The following is a 23,608-nucleotide window of genomic DNA, read 5'->3' on the forward strand; positions in this document are numbered from 1 at the left end:
ATGTTGAAACAAACTAATTTTAGTATAATACCCAAAATACCAAAAAGATACACAAAGGAATTGTTGCACATGCAATTTACAACTTACAAACGAAAAACGTGTGCATTAAAAGGAATAAAACTATGCACATATCAGCTATAAAACACAAACAAATGAAGAATTTAAGGCTGAGAAAACTACGCTTGTGTACTGTACAGAACACAATATAAACATAAAAAATACTCTCTTTAGGTTATTCTTCATTATTTACTACAGCCCTGCAAACAATATGACTCATTACCCTGCAGTCTAAGCCTTCAATTCAAAAGACTTTAGATGTGTTCAACTTGAAGCAGCGCTATACTTATGATAATAAAATGATATTAAAGGGCCATTTCACCGCTAGGAACATTAATCTTTAAGGAAAGTGAGTCATATTTGTTGTCAAAATGTAACATAAATGTAGAATTTTGTGCCTATTTGACCGAGAAAAGACAAAATGTGACTTTAGAGCACATTTGTATGAAAAACTACAACTCCCACTATGCACCACAATGCACAGCACTGCAAGCCACTCCCATTAATCGGAACATGGCTCAGATATGATATTGTGTACATAAATGCCACGTTAGTAAAACAAAGAAAATAGCCATCACCACTGTGTCTGACAGACACCAATTATGACTTACTTTTAAACGTGATGTTACATTGTGGTACACACAATAACACTCTGGCCTGGTGTGTAGCAAAGTCTTATTCAAACAGTAACGTGTGGTTTCAGATCCGCAGTACAAATGTCTTTTCAAGAACTTAAAAAAGGGTATGCATTTTAAATGTTTATTTAGTTTTACCAATTTTCTTTTTGTCTCTTGTTTACTGTAATTACATCTGTGTTATATTGGCCTCACTGCTCTCACAATATAGACATATAAAACCCCGCTCAGATATGCTATTGTGTATATAAATGCCACCTTAGTACAGTGGCGGATGCAGAACGTGACATATGGGTGGGCATGGATTAAGTCCGGGTGGGCCTGAATCTATGGGTGTCACTTTTGAATAAGAAACTATAACAAGTCTATAAAATTCGTCAAAACTTCAGAACACTAATTTAAACAGCATACACACACACCCGAACTGCACGTCACATTTTTGACATTATTGATACTTTAAATTGTAATGCAACGTGACATTTATTAAGCCTTTTTCGTAAAAAAAATATTGGGCTCTCATAGCCTACAAAAAAGAACCTGCACACAGTGACAGGAAATATAAATGAACCCAAAAAAACCTTATACTTTTTTAAATAACCTATTAAAGTGTTTAAATAAATACGGCTACTAAATGCTTAAAATGAAGCTTCTAACATCATATTCTCTTCATGCAAATCACTAAAAATATATTTTCGTTCTCACATATTTAAGTTAACTTACTAAATAAAGAAAGAAAAAGGGAATTGCTAGAATAATGTTAGACCCTGGGGTTAAACGAAATGACAAATAAATAAACATTTAATATACTTTTTGATGAGCACAAGAGCAAGCCTACATGAAGAGCGGAGCCGAGGAGCGCGCATATCAGACGTGAACGAAAGGAATAATGGATTTAATGCTTTCACTTCATTTCCTGACAGTTTCACTTGTTAGTGAGGATAGTAATGGCTAACAAGATGACGCCAAATTACATACAACATAATTACCTTACTAAATCTGAGAGAATGCAAACACATTACAATATTTTTTCGTCCGCCCGACGGCCAAGGCGCATCATTTTTTTTTTAGCTCGACAGGAATTCGCCATAGCCCGTAATGGACGTCGGGCAAGCGATTTTGCGAGGTTTGTTTTGTAGAAAGACTTTCTTTAAAGTGAATTTCGTTTTGTATAAATTGTATCTTAATATTAATCAATGTTTGATCAAACAATTGCCCCGATTTAATAAATAAGAAGCAAACCAAGAACGTCTGTGGTGTGGATTGAAGTGAACCCACTATATTTCCGCAGCCTACGTCTTTCTGCTTTAATGCATTTCTTAAATTAATGTCTCAATTACACAGTAGGCTTATAGGTTGTTATGATAGGCTATTTGTTGCTTAAAAGCAATAGGCTATATTGTATAAAGTGTAGCAATAAACGTGGCGTGACTTATAGTGCTGCTATATCGCTATATCAAACAACATCACTATGATCAGATGTTTTCTTTCTATTTTTTACCCCACTGTCATATTTGTTGTGTGTTTATGTTATTGAGAGGAAAGCACGCAGCACATATTTATAACGTGTTGTTATTCAAAATACGTTTTCTACTTGCTTGCAAAAAAAGTTCTCAAAGTGATCATGGCTGAAAGCTGCTTGGGAATATTTCATTATAACGCAACATTCAACTGCTTTAATAGTTTTTAAATAGTTATCAGGCTTACTTATAATTTTACTGTTTTTAACATAACATGCAATAGATAAATTACACCACATAAAGTAGTATACATGTCTAACTATACAGAGTAGTATTTTTTACATTTCTGATTGGGCGGGCCAGCTGTCAATCTGGGCGGGCCGTTTATCCCTACATCCTCCACACAAACGCGTCCCCTGCACAATATCTCCACAGACGCGCTGCCTCAGCTCTTGGAGCTTGTGCTCGTAAACCGAAACACGTCTTTGAAATAAGCACGCGCCCAGAAACATTAACAAAACAAACGTTCATATCCTTATCTGATCCAGAAATCTTACACCAAAAGCACACAGCGCGAGTCTGTCCAAGCTCATATACTCCGCAGCACGTTTGCTCGGAAGCCGAAACGCGTCTGTGAAATAAACATGTCCATACGCGTGCAAAGTTGCTCTCTTGCCTGAAAACCTTTACCAAACGAACGTCCATTTCCTTATCTGATGCAGAAATGTTATAAAGAGGGCACACAGCGAGAGAACAGGCAAGCTTCTCTACGCAGCAGAGGCCGATGGTTGCTGTGTTTTCACCGGGCTCCTCTACCCAGCCGACGCCCAGGCTCCGGCTTCTCCTCGGGCTTCTGTTCCTCTATCTGTCTCAGCTCTTTGCTTGTATTGTGGCTCATAAAGGTGCAATGAACAGCGGATTAGAGCATCACGCTTGCGAAATCACCCTCTTCTATATTATATTGATTAACTTCCACTGTTATTGTAACATGAAGTCTGACTCGCTCCACAACTTCTGTTTAGCTTAGCTTAGCATAAAGATGGCGGCTGATCGTTTTTTCCCGTCTGTGTTCGTATATTTTCGTAAGTCCCACACACTGATCTGTAATTGGTCTGAAGCGTGAGTGGGTCCCACCCATAGCCCCCACCTTGGAAAAATGAGGAATGAGTGTCTGTAGTCTTTCACACTCAATAGAGATACAGGATTTCCTTCTTTCAATGACGCAAAAAGACGATTTTTACATCATTGAAAGAAGGAAGTGCCTCACTGAAATCAGTATTTCTCCCCTCTCAGGGGAAACTGAGGGAATGATGCACGACCATTCAAAAAAATGACTGGGGTTCTAACGGTACAAAGCTTAATGCAAATGGGTGAAGTTTCCCTTTAAAACAATCGACTGGCTTATCTCAGCGATGGTCCAATGGTCATGGTGTGATTTCTACACTTCTCAGGTGGCTTTGTAACACAGTTAACAAATTAAATTGAGCTAGACACGTAAGTCATGGCTGCGGGGTGGGGTTTAAATGTAAGGGTTTGTTCTTAACTGGTTTGAGGGAAATCCCCCAATTTGTGTTTTGTCAAAACAGAATATACAGAGAATGAGCAGAGCTGATGTTTTTCCACTCCAGGCCTGAAGAGGGCAGATAACCCAAATGTAAAAGTGGAACTAATGATTTAGCCAGTGTTGCTGGAGGGACTGCTTTTACATGTGCACCTGCCAGATAAGCATGGGTATAAAATGTTTGTGGTTAGCTTAGCCACCATTTTTATTGCTTGTATTCCTCAATCTGAAAGCAAGAGAAACACAGCTCATTGTTCAACCTTAAAGGTGCAACTGGTATGTAATGATTGAATGATTTTACTATGCTGCATTCATTGTTTGCAAATTAAATGTTTAATTCTAGTAGGAGTGATGACTCCTTCTATTTTGACTGTGTCTTTAGTGCAGATAATGTGGCAATGGAAGTAATTGCATGGAGATTAAATTAAAATGTTTAAACAATCCCTTTACTTAAAACAATGCTTTGTTTTTCATGCATCCTTTATTTTGTGAAGTAATGCATGTTTATTTTCTGTTTATCTTTGAGATTTTTAAACAATTCCTTTACTTAAAGCCATGCTTTGTTTTGTCATGCATTGTTTATTATGTGACATAATTTAATATATGTTATTTTTTGATTATCTTTAAGGTTATCAACCTATTGCCTATTCTCTTTACTTCTCTCAACTCATTCATCTGTATTTAACAATTCAACTGTTTCTGAAAACCATCTGGAAGAGAAATAAATTGACCAAAAAAGGAATTGAGTTGTCCCTTTGCATCCTTAATGTGTTGAACAAGCCATTTTCAAGTTTGGGCAGAGCTGAACTTATTGTGATAAGTTGACAATTTGAGAACCACTGCTTTAGAGACGTATGCAAAGATATGTAAAAAGATCACACCACCCAAAACACCCAAACAACGCCTGCAGAGCAGAATAAGGACTGTACTGTACCCCCTTATAATTCAAATAAAAAACCCATTAGATTCCTTGCTCAGCTAAAAAGTAGCGATACACAAGCTCTCCATTACAAACCCTTAAAGCAGGGGTGAGGAACCCTGGTCCAGTGGGGAGGGCAACTGTCCTACAGAGTTTAGTTCCAACCCTAATTAAACCACCTGAAAATCAAATCAAAGTCTTCAGGATTACTTGGTAATGAAATGCAGATGTGTTTGATTGAAACTGTAGGACAGTAGCCCTCCAGGACCCAGAGTTCCCCAACCCTACATTAAAGAGTTGAGTCCAGAGAGAAATCACCTCAGTAACTGACTTTACAATCCAAAACATATCAACCTGAATCCCAAACCCTAATTATAATCAATAAAATTATAAAAAGAAAAATTCCTAAAACATTTAAAACAACAGCTCAACAAAGTAAACTGGAATGCCATCTGTCTCTAAACAGAACATATCAATTGGCAGACAGTAAATGTTGTAAATTCTTTATGGGTTTTTTCTATTATTTGCTGCTATGTTCTGTCTTCTGTAAACTTGTATGAACCCAGATCAAGTACATTCAGCACTGAAATCCGTCAAACATCCATGTTCAGAATCCAACTCTTTAACTGTGTTGTTAAAGGTATAGCGGAAGATTTCCGTTTTCCGGGTGGATCATCAAGACTATTGGTCATCCCAGATGTCAATCATTTTGATTATATGTTGACGTATAACCGTCGTACGTGCTCGCCTCTAGGTTCGCTTGCTGCACATGCGCACTTTCACGTGTATGTGTGTTGTGCTACGGTTTCAACCATTCATTGAAGCTCGCGTTCTCGCTGTGTCTTTTTTTTCAAAATGTCTGAGGGTCGGAAGAGAAAAAGTGTCTACGAATTGTATGACAAGAAGAGAAAGGACTATAAAGAAAGAAACAAGACCAGAATGTTTATGGGAGACTATTTCACACGCTGGCTGCTGGCGTGAGCTAAAAGGACAGGTTGGGCTTCCCACGCGAAGTTTCTACTGGAAAGGTACATTTTGTCATGCTATTTGGAGAATCCATTTAAAATCACTCCTAGTAAAAGTTGATGTAAGCTATGATTAGCGATGCTAGCCCTGGCACAAGTCACGAACCGCACAGACACGGTAAACATGCCGACAGAAACTTGTAAACAGAGCGAAGAGAAGAACTACACTCCTGCATGCTCTCTCTCTCTCTCTCTCTCTGTCTCTGTCTCGTACACGCGTTTAACAGGCGTTCCCTCTCGGGAGGAGGGAGGGAGAGTGTTGCGTGTATATCGAGGGGCGGTTATTTTAAATAATTCGGGAAAATCTTCCGCTATACCTTTAAGTCAGAATACATGGAATACCCCCTTTAGCTAAGATAAATAGCAGGGTTGACCTTGTTGCTATGGATGATGTCATCAAGATTACTAACGATGGCAACAGTGATTGGCTAATAGGGGATGGGTCTCTCTGACTGATTTAATATTTAAAAGTGATTAAATATTGTAGAACGAAGCATCATGATGACATATTAAAGATTTTTTAAATAAAAGTGTCACCATATTAAAATAAAGATTGTAGAATGCAAGAATAATTAAACAAGTAAATGTTCATTTAATTTATAGCCTCTGACATGTCTGCATTTCATAAAACATTGTCAGATATGTCCACACTCTTAAAAAGGTGCTACACGTGGGTGTTGGAAGCAAATAAAATGTGGGTTTGTCCTCCCCAAGAAAAAAATTATTGAAGTAGATCTGTGTTTCCCAACCTTTTTTTTCACAGCACAGTTTTGATTTGTAAAAAATCCCAATGCACATCACTAAGCTTTAAAACTGCAAAACGGCACAAACATTGTGCTTCAAATAGTATTTTAAAACTGGATATTACATTAATAGTAGTAATTACATTTAATGTGAAACTTAAGTCACGTAGAAACACAATAATGTTTAATGCTACATTCTTTCAAACAGCATATCTCATATTCACAGTAGTACATGGACTTAGTTCTATCATCTATTATCTTCTACCATTCTATAATGGGTGTCAATGTTGCTAGTCAGTGAGGATAACCAAACAGTATTACCTTGGCTTTAATATCAACACATATCACTGGTACAACAACAACTAGCTTTTCTCAAAGAGCTGGTAACACCGGGGGACTGATGTACTGTAGCTAGCTAACTGACCTATAGATATGCTATCATAGATTGTTTACCTTGTCGTGTTGTGAAGTGAAAACACGGAATGGAGTTTAATTTATATGACTCTAAATGAGCAAAGTGTAATGGATTTTAGGAAATAGCAGCATGGCTGTAGCTGAAACGCAGAATTATGTTTAATTTACTGGAGCATTCTTTAAGCCGAATGGATTTGACTACTGGCGCTCTGAAAAATGAACATATGTGCTGAATCAGTGCTTAAAGTGGGCCGGTATGCAGTACTAGCACGTCTCTATTTTAATCTTTAGCGTACCTTCACTTTTTATTACACTCCGGCACTTCTCACATGTTGCTGGTTCTGTTTCTCTCTGAGTCAATGCTTCAGTAAATTGGTGATTAATAGTAATGACATGACACTACAGGGAGGGGGCACTAAGTGAATTATCTGATTTATTTATTATCTCGACCAATTACATGTGTAAAAGAATACCTAGTCATAACAACTATAGTAGCCTAGCTTCAGAAGGGGACCAAAAGGATGTTCAAGTCAAAACTTCATCAGGATAAAAACTGTCAGTGAGCAAACCTGTGGTTTTAACAGGCAGTCTGCTATAGCAGCAGCACAAATAATGTTATCGCTGTCATTATGTCACGGCTAGGGGCGGACCCGAATATACTAAAGGTCACGCCCCTCTCAACTCTTCAACCTCGAGGAGGTTCCCAAGACCACCCCAATGACCAGACAGACGAGTAAACTACGTTTAAAATAAACTTTATTTAAATATTTAAAAGGAAAAGGGGGAAAGGCAATTTAAAACTAATATGGCTTCTTCTCGCCTCCAGGGCCACTTGGGACAAGGACTGGGGACAGGGGCTCCTTTGGGGCTCTGGTCCTAGAATCCGTGGCACGCTCCGCTTCTTCCTGGAGGCAGAATCAAGAAAAGGGTTATCAAATGTGCTTCAATGCAAGTCACTACTGCTCTTATTCTCCGTCGTCTCTCTCTTCTATGCCTTTAGGTTCGTTTCTCTTCAGACGCTACTGGAAGCAGAGATTGTTAGCGTAACATTCAGGTAAACAACTCACAGCACTGGGGATCTTCGTTCACAACAGAGCATTCGCTGGGACACAAGTAAGTGGTTGCTGCAAACACAGATAGATGTCACCACACAGAGGTAAGTTACTCACAGCACTGGGGATCTTCGTTCACAACAGAGCATTCGCTGGGACACAGGTAAGTTGTTGCGATAAGCACAGGTCGGTATCACTACACAAAGGTAAGCTATTCACAGCACTGGGGATCTTCGTTCACAACAGAGCATTTGACAGCACGGGCGCTTTACTCGCTTCTGTGCGCTCACTGGCACATAGGGGGGTGGGTTACACCATTCACACGGTTCGGTCTTTATCCGAACATTTCCTGTATAACACATGTGAGAGACACAAGACACTTGGAAGTTACTCACTAAACGGGGCTTTACACTCACTCACAGACAGTGGGCTTTCGCTGCAGCGTTGGTGCACCGTATTCCTTCACCCGTCCACTCAAGCTTCTCGGGCGTCGTGGGGACCGATGGGTCCAGTGGCACGGAGCCGAACGCTTCCCGAACTCCCCCTCCTGTTTCCACGACCGGGGTCACGAGTTAGGGCGAACTTTCGTCGAGGCTCCGCACACCACGAGCTTCTGTTGGATAGGTCGATACACACAGCTATGACCCTCAATCCGCACAGTGCACTTTATAAAATACTCACTCCTATCCACCACTGGGTTTCACCACTGTCCGCTCTATAGAGGAGTGAAGCTCTCGCTGACACACCCGGGGCCAAAGGCTTAGTTTCTCTCTCTTCGTAGGACTCAGGCCACAACAGATGTTGTCATCTAACGACTCGTCCGAGGCCGGGCAGTTTGGTCACTACAAGCACAGCATACACACAGCAAGCATAGCGTAAACACCATTAATAAGTGAAACTCACCCACAGCACTCTTGTACACACTTCACGTGATTTTCCAAATGGACCTAGCCACCTGGCTTCGACTCCCTCGGGAGGCTAGTTGGGCGGTGTTTTGGCCACCGATGAGAATAGGATGTATATTACTCACAGCCCCGGTGTGTTGTTTGTCACTTCTCTGGCTCACCGACGCTTTCTTTTCCCGCAGGGCCACTGATCTATTAGTAGACGGCGTTTCCTACCAAGATGTCTCGTCCGTGTTTCCGGTCGACCCGCGGCTCGCCCACACTTCCCTCTCCGGTGAGGCCAGGGACCTCAAACACAAGAAGGACACACACCAAGCAACTCCTCTTCTAAGTATTCCACAGTATAACACAACGGCTGTTACTCACTCTTCGTTGTCAATATTTTCCTGTATCTGTAGACTCGATGACTCTGTATCTGCCCACTCACGAGTGAAATCGCCCAATAATCCTTCGCCCAGCTGTCTTCCCGTTTCTTAATTCCCCAAGGGAACGATCAAGGCCAGCACAATGCGTCTGCACAGCAGCAACACAGCGCACACAAAGTACACAACAAGCACCCAGTGTAGTGTCCCTTTAATTATTTTCACAGCCCCGTCCTTTTCGCCTCATTTGGCAGCCGCACTCTTTCCTTACACTATAAGTGGGTCACGGATCAACGGCGCCCTTCTGCCCCTCCAGGGACGGAGCGTGTGTTAAAGTTTGCCCTTCGGTTTCAGTGAAATACTGTAGATTACAGGTGAAATAATTTACCACTAAATGTGATAAATGTATCCACAAACTGCAAAGTTATCTTCTACCTTTGACACACGCACACACATTGTACCAGTAATATCTAAGGTGCACAAGAGAGTACCTGAACTTTTCCCCACTTCAAGCACTGTGCTGAATAGAGATCATAAAAGTTGCTGGGTCCAGTATCATTGGTTTAAAATAATGGGTGGGTCTTGTCTCACATATGGATCTAAAGTTCTATAGGTTCCATAGAAGAACCATTTTTGGTTCCCCAAAGAACCTTTAAGTCAAAGTGTCTTATAAGAACCATTTCTTTTTTTACTTTTTATAGTAATAAACACTTTTCCCCACTATAAATAACCTTTGTGAACCAGCAAGGTTTTTCAGATGTTAAAGGTTTTTTTTATGGGACTATACAGCCAAAAATGGTTCATTTAAGGCATTGTGTAGCACCTTTATTTTTAAGAGTGTATTAGCAGTAGGGGTGGAACGGTACATGTATTCGTTTCGAACCGAATCTGTATGGGGGTCACGGTTCGGTGCATGAATTTAAATGGAGAATACACGGTATGAAAATAAAAAAAAACTTGCGTGCAAAATAATTAATGTAATGCGGAACTACTGTTAGATATGCGGGTTCTTTATGGACAGCTAATCTGTTGCCCCACTTTAGCTCTGAAGCTCTGATTGGCGCAGATGCAGCCGAGCTCCGCCTATGTATGCGCTCTATCAGAGCCGTCTACATTCTGGCACTCTGCAGTTTTTTGTCACGTCGACGCTGGTCCAGTCAGTGAATGAGCAGCCGACAGCGAGTATCATGGCAAGTGGTGTTCCACAAGAGTTAGACGCTCCGCCAGCCTCTTTAAGATCGCAAGTTTGGCAAAACTTCAGTTTTCCAGTCAGTTACAATAGTACAGGCGAGAGAGTGGTGGAAAAGACGAGGACTGTGCGTCGGCGTTGTTCAGCAGTTGTTAGGTATGTGAGTGGAAATACATCTAATCAGGGCTCTCAAGTCTCACGCATTCACCTTGACACACACACACATTTCAGTCAGTTCACACGCCACACTTTCTATTTCTCACGCTGAGAAGTAGGAGATAAATTGTCCTGCTAATATACAATTAATGGACGAGGCGCAGTTCTGTCGAGTTCAAAGTGTGCTCAACTTTACGCAGCGCCATCAGCGTCAGAGTACCGCGAGAAATCTTGCAGAGGAGGCTGATTTCAAATCGCTCTGACTCTGACGTCATCCACTTGTCGTTTCTTGCAGCGCCTCGTGAAGTCGTACACACCTATTAATTCATCCTACAAGCCTATTTTTTGTTCTTTAGTACATTAATATGAAATAAGGCCAAAATGTAATTTTAAAATGTATTTAGGTAACACTTGTAATACATTTGAACCCATATTTGTATAAAAGATGAGTACAAGATTACTTTAAATGGTATACATTTTTGAAATACGAGATAGTATGTTAAATGCATTTCAGATCATATTCATGACATCTCAAAATAACACTGATAAGGACACCTATGTTTTTAAGATTATCTTAAGTACTAAAAAAAATGCCTTCTTCATCTTTGTTTTGCTTTTCCCTCCATTGTACCGAAAGTTAATCGAACCGTGGCACCTGAACCGAGGTACGAACCGAACCGGGACTTCTGTGTACCGTTCCACCCCTAATTAGCAGAGTGTATAAGACATGCAAATATATATAAAAAAAAATGATTTGAACAGATGTTGATTCTGGCCCAATAAAAAGAACGCAACAGCCATTTTAGTATTGTTTGTGATTTGGTGACTTTGGGGTCTTCTTGACTACCTCTAACTTTTTACAGATTTAGGAGCTAGTTTTAACACTAAAACACTTTGTGAAATAATAAAAATTACTAATTAACTATAATTAGGACTGACACGCACATTATTTTTAAGAGTTTCCCATAAATCAGCAAGTTAGGAGCTACTTTAAAACTTAGTATGGTCTGTGAATACGGGCCCAGATGGGTTACAGAAGTAACTGAACTACAACTAGAAAGGCAGTCAACCAAAAATGCCTTCTGTTAAACGAGAATATCTTCCTTTAGATTGGACTCTGAGCTTGTAACTTTGCAGATCTTTCTTATGCTCAAACTGCATTGTTACACTCAAACTAGAGATAAAAAATGCAAATCTATAAAAGGGGGTCTTTAATTATTCTGTTTTTATTACACAGCAGTCTGGAATGATTGATTCTGATTGGCCAGGTGAATTATTTCCCAATAATGACCCCCAAAACTAATACACAGTCATCCGGGTAATGTGATTCATCTTGACAGGTGTGGTTTAATACTTCCACATAAATTCAATATAAATAACAATAATTAACAACATGTATGAGACTTTGAAATACAAATGATGCTCAAATGATTAAACTAAACACATGTTCTTCTTCTTAGATATGAACTAATAAAATATATTAAATCAATGTTTCATGCCTATATATTTTTATTATTGTGTATTCCCTGGAACAATACAATTCCTATTATTTTACCTCACAAAAACATAGGATAGAAGGCCAACAAACAGTAACTCTTTCCCCGCCTGCATTTTTCATGATTTTCACAAAAGTTTAATGGCTCCCAGAAAATGCTCTTTTTTTAAATATATAAACATACAAATATATCAAATGAAAGAACAGACCCTCTGCAACAACAACAACAACAACAAAAAGTTTCATCCTACCTATTAGTTCTCTTTATATCACCTCTCAAATAAGAGTAGGTTTCTTCAAAAACACCAAATTAAATAAAAAGCTGAGATAATTCCATTTATGTAAAGGACTTTTGATAGAGATCAGATTCAGAGCGACATAAGAAAACTTAATCACAATAGAATAAAACAACAATTACAATGAAAAAGAACACAGAATAAAAAACACAACTACAACTGAATAAAACAAAATTGCATAACAACGCTTTACAGGCTAAATTTAAAAAGGTGTATTTCTTATCTCTACAGGTAGGGAATTTTAGAGTTAAGATGCCAAAATATTTAGTGCATTAAAAGTCAGTAAAACTTTAAAATCAATACAAAACTTAATTACAAATAAAGTAAATAACATGTTAAATTACAGAAAAAGTACAAATTGCAATTAAAAGTAAAAATTAAAAACTTTTGCAATAAAAGTAAGAAGAACCTGTATTGCAATAAAAGTAAGAAGAACCTGTATTTAATAGGAACAATTTGTTACATCAGTTTCCTCAGTAGGGCAAGTATACAGATAAAGTATACGGATAAAGTGACAGCATTACAAGTGGAAATAAAGTGACCGTGTAGCGTAGTGTATAAGGTGTCTATGCTTTCTAGTCCAGTTAATATGAAGTTTAGGTATGATAGTCTATTTGCAAAGTGCAGGGTGCATTTCACTAGTAGGGTATAAATTAACCATGATAACCTTGTGAAAGTGGTTGTGGAGGACAAATAGTTAATCAGCCTAATGGCTTGGGGATTGAGACTGTTTCCGAGTCTTGATGTATTGGTTGTAGTGCTCCAGTATCACATGCCAGACTTCATGCGGGTAAAGAAAATGTGAATGGGATGAGCGAGCTCGCTGATGATGTTGCTGGCCCACTTGTATGTCTGTTTGTCTGTTTATACTTAACACCACTCCAACATCTATGCCTATATTCATAGCGAGAACCGGTTAATCCATTAACAAGTTAATCCACACAAGTTAATTCATACACAGGTAAGCGGAAGGGCAATTTGGCATCTCCAATTCACCTAACCTGCATGTTTTTGGCCTGTGGGGGAAGCCAGAGTACCCGGAGTAAACCCACGCTGACACAGGGAGAACATTTAAACTCCATACAGAAAGCACACCTGACCCAACCGGGGGTCAAACTGGGGCTGTCCTGCTGTTGAAAATGTCCTGTAGTGATGGAAGATTATCCCTGTGATTTTCTGGGCCAACCTTATCACCCTCTGAAGCGCCCTTCTGTCATGTGATGTGCTGCTTTTATATCACAAACCAATGCAGCAATTTTTGTAGTATCTGTGGTGGCATGCTTAACTTTCTAAGTCTCCTCAGGAAGTAAAATCAGTACGTATATTCACTTCAAAAACAGTTAGTTCTGTTTCTTAATTTAGCTATTGGGTAATAGCTGTGGTTTATTGATGATAAAACACAGCTAAGGCTATTGCACACAATTATCCTCATTCATGAAACTTTTTTTGTGCAAATCATTTGTTCAAAGCCGTTCTAATCATTCATAAAAAAATGTATTTTTAAAATGTTAGTTGCTACGAAAGAAATTTACACCTGCTCTCTACCACGTGTATGGTGCTTAAAACATGTATTATTTTAGACAAACTGATGACACTACATTTTTATGCACTATGTATCATAATGATATTTCATCATTTTATTTTTACGCTATAACTTTGGGAAAAATGCAGATCTTATCACTGTCCTTTTTTAAACAGCCATCCAATCACAGCAGAGGAGTGGCGGGACAAACACAACATTGACCAACCATCATACTTGTACAACTCATCAATGGAAAAGTTAATATTAATGAGTAATACACTTCTATATTCAGTAATATTCTTCAAAGTCGTGGATATTCCAACATCTAATGGCACTTTGTATATATCTTACAAGGTGGCTAATTCGTATTAATTTGTACGACCACATTTGTAATTTTTTTAACGATTTGCCTTGACCCCTGTGACGTTGGGTTTCGGGGCAGGGTTTTGTTATTGTTTTTTTTATGATAATCATACGTTTTTGCACAATTAACTTCATACTATCATACGAATTAGCCAACTCATAAAATATTTATGAATTCGCGTGAGATCAGGCTGGAACAAACGCATCTCAAGAATAAAGCGCAGTGCATTCAAAGCGCCACATGCTGGTCATTTTCAGAAGAAAATCAGTTATTATTTCAGCTTGCTTATATGCTAATTGTGAATGAGCGTGCATGCAGACCCAAACATACACACATTTTACTATTGAATCTGATGTTTAGGATTTGTGAATCTGGAGGAAAGGTCAGTTTAAGCAGAAGTAATTCGGCATTTAGTTATAAATTTGCAAAAGTTTCATGAATGAGGCCCAATGATCCTTAGAAAGCACCCTAAGCTATGTCAAAAAAAAAGTCTGTTACTGCTCACAGTAAGTCAGGGACTAATTTTTAAGTGAAAGGAAGGCTTTTAGTGATATTACTTAACGAAAGTTGCGTTTATACATGCTTTTTGCGTTTTATTTGCGTATTTTGTGTATATCCGCATTATATTCGCATAGTGTGGTAACAGTTTTATAAAAGCAATAAGATACTCGGTGCTGTACTGTATCATGAATAAGTCACAGCAACAGGCATTGCTTTGACTTCCACTCCGTGCCTAACAACACCCAATGTGATTTATTTTACAATAGAGAACAGTCTCTCGTATCTTACTGCTTTCTTGTGTGACAAATAGCTGTGTAATGAGCAGGATAATGTACAATCAACTGAAACATCAGATATCTGGTCTTTTACTGAAAGTTTCTTTACAGTATGGACAGCTGTAGATCTGACTGTTGTCCCAGCACTGTTTCAGACAGATCCTGCAGAAGTTGTGTCCACATGGAGTGCTGACTGGATCACTGAACAGATTCAGACATACACCACACTGAAGCAGAGAAACACTGGACGATGACAGATCTAAAAAACAGAAATTATCATCATTTATCACTGTTTCAAAACAAAGCAATTTTTAAACTTCTCATAATATCATAAACGTCCCTAATGTTGTGTTTGTGCTGGTATTTCTACTAAGCATCAGTCAGTCAGTGCCCAGCCCACACTTTAGCTCCTGTGTCACATCATCACACACAAAACCGCACACACACACACACACACACACACACACACAAACACACGCACACATTTAATTGCTTTTATTTGGATCTAAAAGACATTACAAAGACAACAAGATCCAAATACTCTGGGAAGGGTCTTTAGCATGATGACAGATCCACATTACATGGCTCTATACATTTTTACAAGTCCTTCTATTTATGATAACCCATTAAGGATAAACAAAACATCTCCGTCTCCATATTTTCATACTCCCAATGGTGGCAGAAACAGAGCAAAATTTTGCAAGCCTCTTAGCCTCCTTTTTTCGTAGCCCTCCTAACTGCATCCCCCTGATCACATTCTTATGGACATGGCCTAAACTTCCAAATACCAAAATTATCAATTTACAATGGTATCCAAGTTGTTGAATGAGATCAACCAAAAGTTGATATTTCAATAATTTAGAGTAGTAACACGTGTCCATGTACAGGTCAAAACAGCAGCCCACCTCAAAAATAGATACAGATTTCATAATGTCATTTACAATTACAATATCAGGAGTATTTGAAATGTTCTTAAAATACTCATTATCAGATGTATTTGAATGAAACCAGTTCAAATGTACAGTACTGTGTTTGTGGATCTTATTATCATGTTCACAGAATACCTTCTGCAGGTCTTTTGCTATCAAATCAACCAAACGATCATGTCTGGCCACATAAAGTCCTTTATAATTATAGCATCCATTCAGTATATGGGCAACAGTTTCTTTTTCCTGCTGAGTTGGATGGAAAATACAGTAGGGTTCATGCTTTGATGGATATACCATGTTGCCAAATTATACTTCGTTGGAAGACACTGTAACCTTGCTTTAACCAAGAATATTAAAATGTCATCTGAAATTGAGGAGTTTATCAGGACAGAATGAGACAATGAATGGTCGGCAAATTGAAGTAATGCAAGTTTCCCTTGTAATTTGAGACCTGTCCAGTGCTGTCCATTTTGAGTCTCTCTGTGATGAAGAATTGAGGCTCTTGCATGTTTTATCTGCAACTGATGAGGTGTATTGTCTTTATTTAGAATTGCCAACATTGAAACCAGCGGATCAGTGATTAAGTTGTCATTAAGGGTGACTACCTCTCCATCGGATCCCATCCAGGACAGCTGTATTCCTGTACGATAGCAGAGATCATTTAAATCTAGCCAGTCGGAGCGCACTCCAAATCCAGCTGCTCTGATGTCTAGTTTTCCGTTCTGCTTTACTCTAAATCCGAGGAACTGGGACTCGTTAGGAGAAGCAGCAGGTATTTTGCGGCGCTGTAGGTGTAAAAACAGCGATTCCCGTGATAATTCTCTAACAGTTGTATCATCATTGTTAAGCATGTTTAAAAGATGTCCTGTTCTAGAAGCGGTATAAAGCCATTCAATGTTTAGAACACCGAGACCTCCGTTTCTACGCGACTGAAAGATGATGTCCCGAGTTGTACGACTGTTGAGACACAACCATTTCCTCACCAACCTCACCGTGTCATTGTTCAACGCTGACAGTGTACATTGCGGAATATGTACGTTTGAAAGTAGGTGTTGAATTTTAGCCACTGCAATAAGCCTGATGGCTTCAATTTTCATCCTTATAGGTAGTGGGGCAGCATCAATCAGTCCAAGTCTTTGAGTGTATTGATGACATAACTCTGTGATTTGTTCCTCCCACTCACCACTGATGTTGAATTTATGGCCTAGATAAGGATATGTTTCATGGCGTTCATACAATCTGATGGGTTTCTGTATTAATGAAAAAGCGGGAAGTTTGTCAGACTTTGCTTTATACCATCTGTTTCCTCCACTGCGTCTTTCATAAAATGCAGCACATTTTGTATGTTTGATGTCTAAACCTGACCATGTTATAAACTCATCTGTGCGGAGGAGCATATTGGAAATAACCCTTTCATCTCTTGTGGATATTACCACATCATCCGCATAGCCTTGCACTGGATTTGGGGATCGCACCCCTGCTGGTGCACACTGGCACAACCACTTCATCCAGGAATTAATCGCCAGAATGAAATTAATGGCGCTCCACGGGCAACCTGTTTTAATGCCAATTTTAAGTGGTATGGGTTCAGTTAGGGCGCTTCCACATATAACTTGAATAAAGGAATTATTGTAAACATCTTTAATTATATCTGCATACAGCTGTGGTAGTTTTATTTCATCTAATGCATGAAACATGACATCATGGGGCAATGTGCCAAATGCATCACGAAAGTCCAGAAAGACTGTGAAGAGCTTGGTAGATGAATGTTTAAAGTCGTCAATTCCCGTTTTGAGACAAAAGACGTGTTCGTTCATCCCCTGCCTATTGATATAAGCTTTCTGCTTTGGTGAGAGTATTCCAGTCTCTACTAACCAAGGAAGTATTCGAGACAGTAAGCATTTCATAAACACCTTATAAACTGTGGGCAGCAGGGAGATATCTCTCCAGGTAGACGGGTCTTCAGGAACATTGTCTTTTTTGGGGATACGATGGATCAAAGCCCCTTTCCATGATTCTGGGACCTTACCATTTTCCAAACAGGTGTTAAAAATATTGGTCAAAATTGGACACAATATTTGTTTAGAGTTTTTCAACGTTTCATATGTCACTCCATCAAGTCCGCTTGCTTTTTTATTGGGAAGATCTTTAATCACTTTCTCCACTTCAGTAACAGTGAACAATGAGGTATTAAGGTGGCTAGATTGTATGGGAAATATTATTCCAGTCCATGGTGGTGCATTTAACTCGCCTTCGGACCTCACGGCCGCACATTTAGATGTATAATAGTTCTGCACGGATGGCATATTATTTGCACCGACAGGTACATCTGGATATGTACTATTGTTAAGAATAATTTGGATTGCTTTAGATGTTCTATTTCGCCATAAATATGCAAGTTTATCTTTGCCCACCTGCTTTTGTTGATGGGATCTGCTTCGCGACGCACCCAGTGCTGGCTGAACGATGTCCCGCAGGAAGCGCAACTCCGCCTCGATCCAGCTGGCAAGGGAATCCGCAGTCATGACCTCAGGAAGGCCTCCGCTAACTTGCGGCATTCTCTTCAGAACGCGAGTTGTAAACTTTAGAAAAGGTAGTCCAAACTGCCTTCCATTTTGCCGGAGGATTGTAAAAGTTCCGTTCTTAAAGTAAACTCCATTTAGACTGCAAATGAGTCTAATCCACTTTGTCGGCGTTTCTCCTGAGAAAAGGAAGTTATGTTTATCCTCTAGATGTTTTGTATCCAGTGTCTTTCTAAATGCCCGTTCCTGCTTTTGGAATAGAGACCACTCACCCTGGCCCAGTGTTCTTACAGTGGTCGAAAAGTCTGTGTAGTTTTCACCCGCCGGGTGCTTGAGCACCGGATCGTGAATAGTCCAGCTTTGTTTGTAAATCCTACCCGTCCGAAGCGCGTCTTTAAACGCGCTCTTTACCGTTGTTATAAGGCACATTGTCAAAAGTAATCGCCAAAGGTCAACCATGTCTAAAAAAACACTTCCCTGCATTTACGTTGGCAGTTACAACGGGTGTTGCTGTTGGAAAGTCCTGCGGGTGTGCACTCCAGGCGCCCAACACACACACACACACACACACACACACACACACACACACACACACACACACACACACACACACACACACACACACACACACACACACACACACACACACACACACACACACACACGCATTCTGGTTTCCATGTTTTGTGGGGACATTCCATAGACGTAATGCATTTTAAACCGTACAAACTGTATATTCTATTCCCCTTACCTACCCCATTCCCTAACCCCAACCAAAAACGATATTAACCCACGATTTACTCACCCCAAGCTGTCCGAGATGCACATGTCCATCATTTTTCAGACAAACACATTTTCAGTTATTTTAGAAAATGTTCAGTTAATTAAATCTTTCAGTTAATTAAATGTGAAGTTACGGGTCCACGACCTTCAAGTCCAAAAAATGTGCATCCATCCTTCACAAAATAAATCCAAACGGCTCCATGATGATAAACAAATATTTCTGCTGTTGTAGAAATATCCATATTTAAAACTTTATAAACCAAAATAACTACCTTCCGGTAGCGCCGCCATCTTAGACTCCTCTATATTCAGGAGAAAGTATTAGCGTAGTGTACGCACTTTTCTTAGTGACGAATGACAAATTCGGAGGAAGGGGGCACAGAGCAGCAGCAGAGTAACCTCCGTAAGTAGCGTAAAGCTCTGATCTTGAATGCGGATGCAACTAAGTTGGCGGCATTACTGGATGAGAGTTATTTTTGTTTATAAAGTTTTAAATGGGGATATTTCTACAACAAAACTGTGCGGATTATCCTCAGAAGGCCTTTGTTTATCATCCTGGAGCCGTTTGTATTTATTTTGTGAAGGATGGATGCACATTTTTTGACTTAAAGGAACCGTATGTAAGAATTTTTTATCAATTTATCATAAAATGGTCCTGATATGTCACTAGACATAAAGAAATCATTTTCATTTCATATACTTATATCACTGACAACAGTGGTCTAGCCAGGATATTGTCATTTAAAAAGGGGAGTTGCAGCCCTCAACTGATGTTTATGTTGTCATTTTGTGTATTGGCCACCAGTTGTGTGATTGCAGTACCGGTTTTAGCCACAATCCTACATACTGTTCCTTTAAAGGTTGTGGACCCCGTAACTTCACATTTAACTCATTCACTGCCAGCCTTTTTGAGAAAAGCTATTTTTGTGTGAGCATATCAGTGAACACCCCTGACCACTCGGTGAGTTTCACGTCTTTGTAAACGTAAGTTTAATGCATTTTAGGAAGGATTGTTCCAGTGCACCATTAAACCCATTGTAGAGGTGTGAGGTAGAGATGTTCCGATACCATTTTTCTCTTCCCGATACTGATTCCGATACCTGGGCTCAGGGTATCGGCCGATACCGAGTACCGATCCGATACCTGGGTGTGTCTCTGTATAATATACAGATGTACATACTACCAGTCCTGTATGAATGGATATAACTGTTTTATGGTGTGCTTCAGACTTATTCCTGTATAAAACATTAACAAATACATACAGTGAACTAGTATTTTTATTATCTGAAAGACATTTAACAGTAATATTTATTTTTCTTATGAGAAAATCAGCCACAAATCTAACACTGTAAACTGAAAGGCTGTTTTAGTTTTAGAATAATTGGAAAAATTTGTGGAATTCTTCGGGATGGTTTTAAATTAAAGAATTTAAGCTATTAAATAGTACAAAATTGCATCTAAAATAATTACTTTTTAAAGGCTTACAATTAAAATGAATACACCAAACCAATGAGCATGGATTAAAGTGAAAAAAATTCTTCTGACTGAAATTTTTTTCAGGCCAAGTCATATTCCTTGTAAATAGGCGACACCAATAGCATTCTAAGGGGAGATGTTTTTTGCCATTAATGCCATATTGAAGTCTACTGTGGCATTTATAGGGTTGCCAACTGTCACTATGAAATACAACAGCGGTGCGAGTATGTTTTTTTTTGTGAATAAACAGTGTTAACACTTAATTACAACATATGATAGGTTTATTAATAGTTTGTTAATTTACAGCTTTACTTTCCTTTAATTGAACCATTACCTTTAATATCTGTCTAAAACTGACAGTGACTCCTGCACTAACAGTTAAAAACGTTATCCCGTCATGTTAATCTACTTGTGACAAACTAAAAAATTTTATTCTGTAAAATGTAGTTTGCAGGGCATTTCAGATTAAGGTGAAACCGCTAAATAACTCACTATATAAAAAGAAATATGAATATCACCACCTTTAATGAATCTTAATTATTTATTTATTTTAACAAAATTCAAGCTCTCCAAGGATAAACAGTCAGTGATGAAATAAGGATAATAAACAATAATGTATATATCTTAGTAAAGGTATAAATTGATTTAGTCAAGAGCAGTAAGAGATGAATTGTTTGATTAACATTAGTGACAGATATAAGCAAAAAAGGTAACTTACCCTTTTTTCTGCTGTTTACTTTCTCCTAAGCCCTAAATGGTCGTGTTTGAGGATACTTGCAAAGACGGGATTTTTGACGCATAACCTTATGTGTATTTAAGGCCAGTAAAGCGGCAAAAATACTCACAAGCTCAAAGAGAAGCGAATGCGCGACTTGCTTATTCCCCTCATACAGAAACAGCGCGCGCATTTAAGACTGTTGTTATTGTTTCAATTTAAAATCACTTGCTTTTAAATGCGGATACATATACAAACGTCAAGATTTCCTGACCACGCGCACATGCAACTGCAAGAACTGACAGGTGGATGACATCAAAGTACTGCAAGAGCATTTCAGAAGCAGTCTCGTCTAATGAGTTCTCGGTTCGCTCTCACGGGATTTTGATGTCATCTGACTGCCTTTTGGTTCTTGTGGCGCCACGTGAAGTTTACCCATGAGTTTAACAAACTCGTTGTATCAGCAACTGGTTAGATCAGCACAGCAGTTAAAAACGATCATGTAAGAGACAAATCAATTACCCCAAAAATATAGGAACCCAGGCTTACTGTGCAAAGACACGTAAATTACCTGGCTGTTTGATTTTCTAAGTCCACGAACGGAAAGGCTTGCCAATCTTCCTCATTTCGCTAAGCCAAGTTAATCTCCATTGGTCTTATACACCTTTATCGATGTCCAAAACATCGGGTCCTTTCTGCATTACAAGTATGTCCATGCTAGCAGAAATAAAGTTTTACCTCATTTTAACGTGAGATACAGCCAGAAAACCCGGAGTGGATCTAGTGTGTAGTGATTAGAACGCTTACAGTGGAGAGAGGAACGTGATTTGGCTCCACTCCAGGCTTTGATCACATTCCACAAGGTGAATACACGGCGTCTTTATGAAAAGATATTTTAATAATTTTGCAACTGACGGAAATCCGTCGTAGACTCGCTGCAATCGACGGAAATCCGTCGCTATGACGGAGAACTTTAATCCATGCAATGAGTCCTCTGAATTAAACTGGACCAACATGAACCAGATAATGTGCTTGTAGAATTATAGTTTGTAGCCTAAAATGACATATATTATTGTTAATATATATTATAGCAAAATAAAAGCTTGTGTTACTACGTTCTTATTATGAATTAAGCACGTATGAAGATAATTTCTTCATTTTTACAATGCAATGTAAACTTTATATTAAACATAACAAGAGCATTCGTCTTGTAAATTGATTTGAAATGATGATGTGTGCTGACTTTTGCGTCACATAGACGAAAGAGACAAGTAAGATCTGCGGTTAAACTCAGTGGTAAGTTTTATTTCATCTCATATATCAAACGGTTCATACTCTTATCATTAAAAACAATCACAGCAAACAGCACGCGCAGTAGGGGTGTCACAATTAATCGATTGTGCGATGCATCGCGATGCGGGGGTGGACGATTCTGCATCGATGCAGTAATAACCCATAATCGATTATAGCCTGCTGACGTCATCCGTTGCGTACAGGTATGTGGCGGTAGAAAAAATGGCGGAGGGTTGTGAGACACTAGTGATAAAAAATGCACCAGGTATCTTAAAAGCCGATGTCTGGGCTCATTTCGGCTTCTATGAACATGCTGGTAAGCACGAACTGGACAAGACACACGCTGTGTGTAAAGCCTGCCATGCACAAATAAAAATATGTAGGCAATACAACTAATTTAAGAAACCACGTTAACCGTTTTCACCCCTAGCTGCTAAAGGAAGCAAGTGTTGATATTGCTTTAATTGACAGTTTTATGCACTTTTTCCTAATGTTTTAGTTTTAAATGCTGCTGTTGTTTGTCAGACCAAGTTTGTCTTGTTTCCTATTAAGTAGTATACTTTAGTATACTTCTTGAAGAAAACAAAATAAAAAGGAGTTCACATACTGTATCTGACTTCTTACATTCATCAATATAAATGTAGCATTGTGCAGTAATAAAAAAAAGGATGCAATGCATCGTGATGCATCATGATGCATCGTAACATCGAATTGGATTGAATCGTTAACTTAATAATCGGAATCGAATCGAATCGAGGAACCAGTGAAGATTCACACCTCTAACGCGCAGGGTTCATGTACTTGTCAATGCTGCTCACAAACGCATGAGGGTATGTGTGCTTGTTGTCAATGACATCTCAAATCTCAAGCGCGGGGTATGTGTGCTTGTCAATCACGGTCATTAAATCTGCGGAGTTCTCCATGGAAATCTGCGGGCGCGGATTCCGTTGAGACATGTCGAT

Source organism: Misgurnus anguillicaudatus, chromosome 21, assembly GCF_027580225.2.
Source record: "Misgurnus anguillicaudatus chromosome 21, ASM2758022v2, whole genome shotgun sequence".
Lineage (NCBI taxonomy): Eukaryota > Metazoa > Chordata > Actinopteri > Cypriniformes > Cobitidae > Misgurnus > Misgurnus anguillicaudatus.